Here is a 10647-nt window from a genome sequence, read left to right as displayed (position 1 = left end):
GAATAGATATGTACAAGTAAGATAATTAAATAAATAGAGTAATAAATATGTAATAACAATAATAATAATGATGGTATTTATTAAGCGCTTACTATGTGCAAAGCACTGTTCTAAGCACTGGGGAGGTGACAAGGTGATCAGGCTGTCCCCCGGGGTCTCACGGTTTTAATCCCCATTTTACAGATGTTGGAACTGAGGCCCAGAGAAGTGAAGTGACAATAATAATAATGATTGCATTTATTAAGCGCTTACTATGTGCAAAGCACTGTTCTAAGTGCCGGGGAGGTGACAAGGTGATCAGGTTGTCCCCCAGGGGGCTCATGGTTTTAGTCCCCATTTTACAGATGAGGGAACTGAAGCCCAGAGAACTGAAGTGACTTAACAATAATAATGATAATGATGGCATTTATTAAGTGCTTACTATGTGCAAAGCACTGTTCTAAGCGCTGGGGAGGTGACAAGGTGATCAGGTTGTTCCACGGGGGCTTACAGTCTTAATCCCCATTATACAGATGAGGGAACTGAGGCACAGAGAAGTGAAGTGACTTGCCCAAAGTCACACAGCTGACAGTTGGCGGAGTCGGAATTTGAACCCATGACCTCTGACTCCAAAGCCCTTGCTCTTGCCACTGAGCCATGCTGCTTCTCTAATTCTGGTGTTTGTTAAGTGCTTGCTATACTAATAATAATGATGACATTTATTAAGTGCTTACTATGTGGAAAGCACTGTTCTAAGCGCTGGGGAGGTTACAAGGTGATCAGGTTGTCCTATGGGGGCTCACAGTCTTAATCCTCATTATACAGTTGAGGGAACTGAAGCACAGAGAATAATAATACTAATAATAATGATGGTATTAAGCGCTTACTACATGCAAAGCACTGTTCTAAGCGCTGGGGAGGTTGCAAGGTGATCAGGTTGTCCCACTGGGGGCTCACAGTCTTAATCCCCATTTTACAGCTGAGGGAACTGAGGCCCAGAGAAGTGAAGTGACTCCCCCTCTCCATCCCCCTGCCTTACCTCCTTCCCTTCCCCACAGCACCTGTATATATGTATACATTTGTACATATTTATTACTCTATTTATTTTACTTGTACATATCCTATTTTATTTTGTTATGTTTTGTTTTGTTCTCTCTCTCCCCCTTCTAGACTGTGAGCCCACTGTTGGGTAGGGACCGGCTCTATATGTTGCTTGTTTTTCAATCAATCAATCAATCGTATTTATTGAGCGCTTACTGTGTGCAGAGCACTGTACTAAGCGCTTGGGAAGTACAAGTTGGCAACATATAGAGACAGTCCCTACCCAACAGTGGGCTCACTTGTATTTGAAGATTTGTATGTAACAATAATAATAGTGATGGTATTTGCTATGTGCCAAGCACTTTACTAAGCGCTGGGGGGGATACAAGGTAATCAGGTTGTCCCACATGGGGCTCACAGTCTTAATCCCCATTTTACAGATGAGGTAACTGAGGCCCGGAGAAGTTAAGTGACTTGCCCAAAGTCTTCCAGCTGACAAGTGGCAGAGTCAGGATAAGAACTCATGACCTCTGACTCTCAAGCCCGTTCTCTTTCCACTGAACCATGCTGCTTCATCGGGTGGTTTCCCTCAGTCAATCAATAATAATAATGGTATTTGATGATGATGATGGTATTTGTTAAGCGCTTACTATGTGCCAGGCACTGTTCTAAGCGTCATCATCATCATCATCAATCGTATTTATTGAGCGCTTACTGTGTGCAGAGCACTGTACTAAGGGCTTGGGAAGTACAAGTACAAGTATATGTTGCCAATTTGTACTTCCCAAGCGCTTAGTACAGTGCTCTGCACATAGTAAGCGCTCAATAAATACGATTGATGATGATGATGATACAAGTCGGCAACATATAGAGACAGTCCCTACCCAGCAGTGGGCTCACAGTCTAAAAGGGGGAGACAGAGAACAAAACCAAACATGCTAACAAAATAAAATAAATAGAATAGATATGTACAAGTAAAATAAATAAATAAATAGAGTAATAAATATGTAGAAAACATATATACAGGTGCTGTGGGGAAGGGAAGGAGGTAAGATGGGGGGATGGAGAGGGGGACGAGGGGGAGAGGAAGGAAGGGGCTCAGTCTGGGATTGCACTGGGATTGCTACAAGGTTTTCAGGCGGGCTCGCAGTCTTAATCTCCATTGAGGTGCCAGAGGCACAGGGAAGTGAAGCGACTTGCCCAAAGTCACACAGCTGACAGGTGGCAGAGGCGGGATTAGAACCCACGTCCTCTGACTTCCAAGCCCGGGCTCTTTCCACTGAGCCATGCAACTCCTCTGCCAAGCACTGTTCTAAGCGCTGGGGGAGAGACAAGGTAAATCAGGTTGCCCCACGTGGGGCTCACAGTCTTCATCCCCATTTTACAGATGAGGTAACAGAGGCGCGGAGAAGTGAAGTGACTTGCCCAAGGTCACATAGCAGACAAATCGGGATTAGAACCCAGGTTCATTCATTCATTCATTCAATCGTATTTATTGAACGCTTACTGTGTGCAGAGCACTGTACTAAGCGCTTGGGAAGTACAAGTTGGCAACATCTATTAATCCCCATTTTACAGATGAGGGAACTGCGGCCCAGAGAAGTTAAGCGACTTGCCCAGAGTCACACAGCTGACAATTGGCAGAGACGGGATTTGAACCCGTGACCTCTGACTCCAAAGCCCGGGCTCTTTCCACTGAGCCATGCTGCTTCCCGGCCGGCTAGGTTAAGAGTGTGAACCCCATGTGGGACAGGGACTATGTTGTAACTCAATGAAAAGAGCCCAGGGTTGGGAGTCAGAGGTCACGGGTTCAAATCCAGCCTCCGCCAGTTGTCCGCTGTGTGACTTTGGGCAAGTCACAACTTCTCTGGGCCTCAGTTACTCTATTTTACTTATTACTCTATTTATTTTACTTATTACTCTATTTTACTATTACTCTGTTACTTGTACAGATTTACTGTTGTATTTATTTTATTTTGTTAATATATTTTGTTTTGTTGTCTGTCTCCCCCTCCTAGACTGTGAACACGTTGTTGGGTAGGGACCGTCTCTATATGTTGCCAACTTGTACTTCCCAAGCGCTTAGTCCAGTGCTCTGCACACAGTAAGCACTCAATAAATACGATTGAATGAATGAATGAATGAATGAATGAATAGAGAGACGGTCCGGGCTCTATCCACTAGGCCATGCTGCTTCTCAATGATAATAATAATAATAATAATAATAATAATAATAATAATAATGACATTTATTAAGCGCTTACTATGTGCAAAGCACTGTTCTAAGCGCTGGGGAGGTTACAAGTTGATCAGGTTTTCCCACGGGGGACTCACAGTCTTCATCCCCATTTTACAGATGAGGTAACTGAGGCACAGAGAAGTTAAGTGACTTGCCCAAAGTCACACAGCAGACATGTGGCGGAGCCGGGATTCGAACCCCTGACCAGAGAGAATGATCTACTCCTTCTCATCATTCTGCACTCCTCCAAACAATTCCCCTCTCCCACCTCAACAGAGACAATCTGGGATCGTCTCAGAAAGAGGAAATAATAATTATTAATGCTTTTAGTAAAGAATCATAGAAATGCCGGATGTGTGTTATGGGCAAGGAACCGTGTAAGGTCCCGAGGGATAATACCAGGTGAAAAAAGCCAGCGGGAGCATGCGACCTAATCCGCTGAAATTGAATTTTTATGTTTCAGTTGAAGACAGGGCTGTCCTTTAGCGTAATGAGGAACACGACAAAAATGAGCAAACCACAGCTTCTGTCTCAGGGGCCGTGGGTGAGGTAACACCTGTTTTTCAGATCTTGTGCAGTAAACTGAGGAAATACCTCACTACAGTGAGGGGTGGAGAAAGCAGGAAGCATTATTGGTGAATGTTGGGTGGGGATAATAATAATAATAATAATAATGATAGTATTTGTTAAGCACTTACTATGTTTATGTTCACCAATATCCATAGGATAGGTTCACCCCGCTGGGTCAAAAGGTCGATAATAGTAATAATTGTGGTATTTGTTAAGCACTTACTATGTGCTTGGCAATGCACTAAGGGCTGGGGTGGCTACCAGCACATCGGGTTGGACACGGTCCCTGTCCCACTTGGGGTTCACAGTCTCAACCCCCATTTTATAGACGTGGTAACTGAGGTCCAGAGAAGTGAAGTGACTTGCCCGAGCTCACACAGCAGGCAAGGGGCCAAGAGTGTTCTGGTGGCAAATTTATTTTAGGACTCCCTCACGGCACAGGGCGGTGACAGACTTTCCGAACATCTCCAAAAGCAGAGTTCATAACAGCTGTTCTTTTTGCTCTTCCCTCAGCCCAGGCTGACTACAGGCATTTGGAATAGATACAAGCTAATCAGGTGGAACAATTCCCTATCAGTCAGTTAATGGTATTTATTGAGCGTTTTACAGTGTGCAGAGCACTATACTACCCGAGAGAATACAACAGAATTGGTAGAGACGTTCCTTGCCCACAGGGAGCTCATATTCTAGAAGGGGAGGCAGATATTAATATAAATAAAACAAATTACAGATATTCATTCATTCATTCATTCAATCGCATTTATTGAGCGCTTACTGTGTCCGGAGCACTGTACTAAGCGCTTGGGAAGTACAAGTCGGCAACATATAGGTACAGTCTCTAACCAACAACGGGCTCACAGTCTAGAAGGGGGAGACAGACAACGAAACATTTACAGGAGCGCTCAGTAAATAGGACGATTTGACGGATTTATGAAAGCGTTCAGTAAATAGGCTGATTTTAGGGATTTACGAGACCGCTCAGTAAATGGGCTGATTTTAAAAAGTTACGAAAGTGCTCAGTCATTACGGTTTTAGGGATTTCCGAGCGCTCAGTAAGTAGGACGATTCGACAGATTGATATGGACATAAGTGCTGTAATCTCCATTTTGCAGATGAGGGAACTGAGGTACAGAGAAGCTAAGTGATTTGCCCAAGGTCACACAACAGAAGAGTGGCGGAGCCAGGATTATTATTATTATTAACATTACTATTATTGTGACTTTTTATGATTGGTTAAGCGCTTACTATGTGTCAGGCACTGTACTAAGCACTGGGGTATATTTAAGTACTCAGGTCGGACACAGTCCATGTTCCATAAGGGATTTGCAGTATTAATCCCCATTCTACAGGCGAGGAAGCAGAGACACAGAGAAGTTAAGTGTCTTGCCCAAAGTTACAAAGCAGTACAGTGGCAGAGCTGGGGTTAGAACTCAGATCCTTCTGACTCCCAAGCTTGTGCTCTATCCACTAGACTATGCTGCTTCTCTTTCTCTTCCTCCCATTCTTATAAATCAGTTAATCAATCAGTGGTATTTATTGAATGCCTCCATGCGAATAGCAGCATTGGAAGCATACGGAAGAGTACAATACTACAGAGTTAGTAGCAGACGTGTCCCCTGCCCAAAAGGACCTTACAGTTTAGAGGCGCTTACAATATATTTCTCCCATTTCTACTACTCCTACTTCTATTTCTATGACTGTTATCATTGTGATACTACTGCTATCATTATATTAGGCCCTGCTGAGAGCTCACCTCTTCCAGGAGGCCTTCCCAGACTGAGCCCCTTCCTTCCTCTCCCCCTCGTCCCCCTCTCCATCCCCCCATCTTACCTCCTTCCCTTCCCCACAGCACCTGTATATATGTATATATGTTTGTACATATTTTTTACTCTATTCATTTATTTATTTATTTTATTTGTACATATCTACTCTATTTTATTTTGTTAGTATGTCTGGTTTTGTTCTCTGTCTCCCCCTTTTAGACTGTGAGCCCACTGTTGGGCAGGGACTGTCTCTATATGTTGCCAATTTGTACTTCCCAAGTGCTTAGTACAGTGCTCTGCACATAGTAAGTGTTCAATAAATACGATTGATGATGATGTTGATGATGATCTTATTATCTTCCTCCCTTCAAGGCCCTACTGAGAGCTCACCTCCTTCAGGAGGCCTTCCCAGACTGAGCCCCTCCTTCCTCTCCCCCTCGTCCCCCTCTCCATCCCCGCCGCCTTACCTCCTTCCCTTCCCCACAGCACCTGTATATATGTATATATGTTTGTACGGATTTGTTACACTATTTATTTATTCATTTTACTTGTACATAGTCATTCTATTTATTTTATTCTGTTAATATAAATAATAATATATTTATTCTGTAAAATAATATATATTTTATTCTGTTAATATATTTTATTCTGTTAACCCTTCTAGACTGTGAGCCCACTGTTGGGTAGGGACCGTCTCTATATGCTGCCAGCTTGGACTTCCCAAGGGCTTAGTACAGTGCTCTGCACACAGTAAGCGCTCAATAAATACGATTGAATGAATGAATGAAAGGATTAGCTTTCCTGGTTCAGTAAGAACAGGCCTGTTCACCTCAGTTGCGTTGGGAAAGAAGGCAATCTTCATGGCAATGAATCAACTAATCATATTTACCGCTATCGCCACTTAACTCCATCCCGTAGTCTGGCCTCTGGCCTGGAACGCTCTTCTTCCTTATAATAATAATAATAATGGCATTTATTAAGCGCTTACTATGTGCAAAGCACTGTTCTAAGCGCTGGGGAGGTTACAAAGTGATCAGGTTGTCCCACGGGGGGCTCACAGTCTTAATCCCCATTTTACAGATGAGGTAACTGAGGCCCAGAGAAGTTAAGTGACTTGCCCAAAGTCACACAGCTGACAAGTGGCAGAGTGGGATTCGAACCTATGACCTCTGACTCCAAAGCCCGGGGTCTTTCCACTGAGCTACGCTGCTTCTCGTGCTGGGGGGGATACAAAGTGATCAGGTTGTCCCACGTAGGGCTCACAGTCTTAATCCCCATTTTACAGATGAGGTAACTGAGGCTCAGAGAAGTTACGTGACTTGCCCAAGGTCACACAACAGACATGTGGCGGAGCCAGAATTCGAACCCATGACCTCTGACTCCAAAGCCCGGGCTTATATCTGGCAGACTTTCACTCTCCCCGCCTGCAAAGCCTTATTAAGGTCGCATCTCCTTCAAGAGGTCTTCCGGGATTAAGTTTTCTTTTCCCCGGCTTCCTCTCCCTTCTGTGTCATCTACGCCCTCGGATCTGTGACTTTTGGGCATTTGGTATTCACCCCACCCTCAACTCCCAGCACTTATGTATACTGCTATGAATTTTGTATAAAATACAAATTATTATTTATATTGAAGCCTGCTTCCCCCTCTAGACTGTAAACTTCACCTCAGTTGCATTGGGAAAGAAGGCAATCTTCATGGCAATGAATCAACTAATCATATTTACCGCTCTCGCCACCTAACTCCATCCCCTAGTCCGGGCTCTGGCCTGGAACGCTCTTCTTCCTCATATCATCATCAATCGTATTTATTGAGCGCTTACTGTGTGCAGAGCACTGTACTAAGCGCTTGCTAAGGGCTAAGCTCATATCCGACAGACTTTCACTCTCCCCATCTGCAAAGCCTTATTAAGGTCGCATCTCCTTCAAGAGGTCTTCCTTTTAGACTGTGAGCCCACTGTTGGGTAGGGACTGTCTCTATATGTTGCCAATTTGTACTTCCCAAGCGCTTAGTACAGTGCTCTGCACATAGTAAGCGCTCAATAAATACGATTGATGATGATGATATCCAACAGACTTTCACTCTCCCCATCTGCAAAGCCTTATTAAGGTCACATCTCCTTCAAGAGGTCTTCCTTTTAGACTGTGAGCCCACTGTTGGGTAGGGACTGTCTCTATATGTTGCCAACTTGTACTTCCCAAGCGCTTAGTACAGTGCTCTGCACACAGTAAGCGCTCAATAAATACGATTGATTGATTGATTGATTGATAAGTTCTCTTTTCCCCGGCTTCCTCTCCCTTCTGTGTCATCTACGCCCTCGGATCTGTGACTTTTGGGCATTTGGCATTCAACCCCCCCCCCCCCCCAACTCCCAGCACTTACGTATACTGCTATGAATTTTGTATAAAATATAAATTATTATTTATATTGAAGCCTGTTTCCCCCTCTAGACTGTAAACTCATTACGGGCAGGGAATATGCCTACCAACTCTGTTGAATCGTACTCTCTCAAGGACAGTACAGTGCTCTGCACATAGTAAGCACTCAATAACGTGGCCTAGTGGATAGGGCACGTGCCTGGGAATCAGAAGGACCTGGGTTCTAATCCTGGGTCTGCTGTGTGACTTTGGGCAAGCCGCTTAACTTCTCTGGGCCTCAGTTACCTCATCTGTAAAATGGAGATTAAAACCGTGAGCCTCCCACGGGACAACCTGATTACCTTCTGTCTACCCCAGCACTTAGAACAGTGCTCGGCACATAGAAAGCGCTTAACAAATACCATCGTTATTATTAATTTTTATAAATAAAATCTAGTGATTGATATTGAGCACTTAATGTGTGCAGAGCACTATACTAAGTGCTTGGGAGAGTACAATATAACAGATTTTGTAGACTTGCTCCTTGCCCACAAGGAGCGTGCGTACCATAGTGAATACAGCCCGGGACTGGGAGTCAGAAGGTCATGGGTTCTAATCCTGCTCCACCACCTGTCTGCTGTGTGACCTTGAGCAAATCACTCTATTTCTCTGTGCCTCAGTTACCTCATCTGTAAAATGGAGATTGTGAGCCCCATTTGGTATAGGGACTGTTTCCAACCCAATTTGCTTTTATCTACCCCAGTGCTTAGTACAGTGCCTTGCACGTAGTAAGTGCTTAACAAATGCTATAATAATTATTATTAGAGGAAGAGACAGACACTAAAATAAATTATGGATATGTATTTAAGTGCTGTGGGGCTGAGGTTGGGGTGAATTAAGGGTATAAATCCAAGTACTCTTGGATATTGAGAGAAGCAGCGTGGCTAAGTGGGAAGAGCCTGGCCTTTGGAGTCAGAAGTCATGAGTTCTAATCCCAGCTCCGCCACCTGTCAGCTATGTGACTTTGGGCCAGTCAACTTCTCTGTGCCTCAGTTTCCTCCTCTGTAAAATGGGGATTAAAACAGTAACACCCACATGGGACAACCTGATGACCTTGTATCTCCCTCAGTGCTTAGAACAGTGCTTGGCACATAGTAAGCGCTTAACAAATACCATTATTATTATTATTAAGTACGTAGGTGATGCAGAAAGGAAAGGGAGTAGGGGAAATGAAAGCTTAGTCAGGGAAAGTCTATTGGAGGAGATGGGATTTTAATAAGGCTTTGATGGTGGAGAAAGTGATCCTCTGTCAGATGTGAAGAGGGATTTGTGTGCAGGGAATTTGTCTGCCAACTCTGTTGTACTGAACTCTCTCAAGTACTTACTACAGTGCTCTGCACCTTTTAGACTGTGAGCCCACTGTTGGGTAGGGACTGTCTCTATATGTTGCCAATTTGTACTTCCCAAGCGCTTAGTACATTGCTCTGCACACAGTAAGCGCTCAATAAATACGATTGATGATGATGCTCAATGTTCATTCATCCATTCAGTCATACGTATTGAGAATTTACTGCGTGAAGAGCACTGTACTAAGCGCTTGGGAAAGTATAATGGAGATGCAGCATGGCCTAGTGGATAGAGTTACTTACTATCTGTTGCACATAGCAACAGAGGAGCGGAGGGTGCGGGCTGGGCCGGAGAAGGAGAGAAGGGAGATGAGGTAGGAGGGGGCGAGGGGATGGACAGCCTTGAAGCCAAGAGTGAGGAGTTTTTGCTTGATTTGTAGGTTGACAGGCAACCACTGGAGATTTTTGAGGAGGGGAGTGACAGGCCCAGAGCATTTCTGTACAAAGATAATCCTGGCAGCAGAGTGAAGGATAGACTGAAGTGGGGAGAGACAGGACGATGGGAGAGCAGAGTGGAGGCTGATGCGGTAATATAATAATAATAATGAGAATAATACTAATAATAGTATTTGTTAAGTGCTATGTATCAAGCACTGTTCTAAGGGCTGGCGTAGATACAAACTAATTAGGTTGGACACAGTCCCTGCCCACATGGGGCTCACAGTCTTAATCCCCATTTGACAGATAAGGTAACTGAGGCCCAGAGAAGTGAAGTGACTTGCCCAAGGTCACCCAGCAGACACGTGACAGATCCGGGATTAGAACCCAGGTCCTTCTGATTCCCAGGCCCATGCTCTAGGCCATTCTGCCTGCGGCTGGGAGTCAGGACACCTATTGTGGGACCTTGGGCAAATCACTTAATCTCAGTTTCCTCATCTGTAAAATGGGGATAAAATATCTGCTCTCCCTTCACCTTAGACCGTGAGCCCTGTGTGGGACAGGGATTAGGTCCAATCTGACTACCACCATGCTTGGCATCTAATAAATGCTTAACGTTTTCATCATTATTATTATCATTCCAGTAGACAATCCCTAACTGATCTCCCATGTTCTTGGTCAGAACTCCATATTACCCACTGTAGCGCACAGGGATATATATAGCTCATTGTTTTTATTTGTGATTTCTTTGGCTCACTCGTGCTTATCCTCTGGATCTATTTTCCCATCTTTAACCTATTATATATATGGCAATAAGTGTCTGACCAGGCCTTCCTTTCCTCTTCTCCCCCTCCCTCTGCGTCACCTTGACTCACTCCCTTTATTCATTCGTTCATTCAATTGTATTTACTGAGTGC

This window comes from Tachyglossus aculeatus, chromosome 5, assembly GCF_015852505.1.
Source record: "Tachyglossus aculeatus isolate mTacAcu1 chromosome 5, mTacAcu1.pri, whole genome shotgun sequence".
Taxonomy (NCBI): Eukaryota; Metazoa; Chordata; class Mammalia; order Monotremata; family Tachyglossidae; genus Tachyglossus; species Tachyglossus aculeatus.
This window is presented reverse-complemented; position numbering follows the sequence as displayed.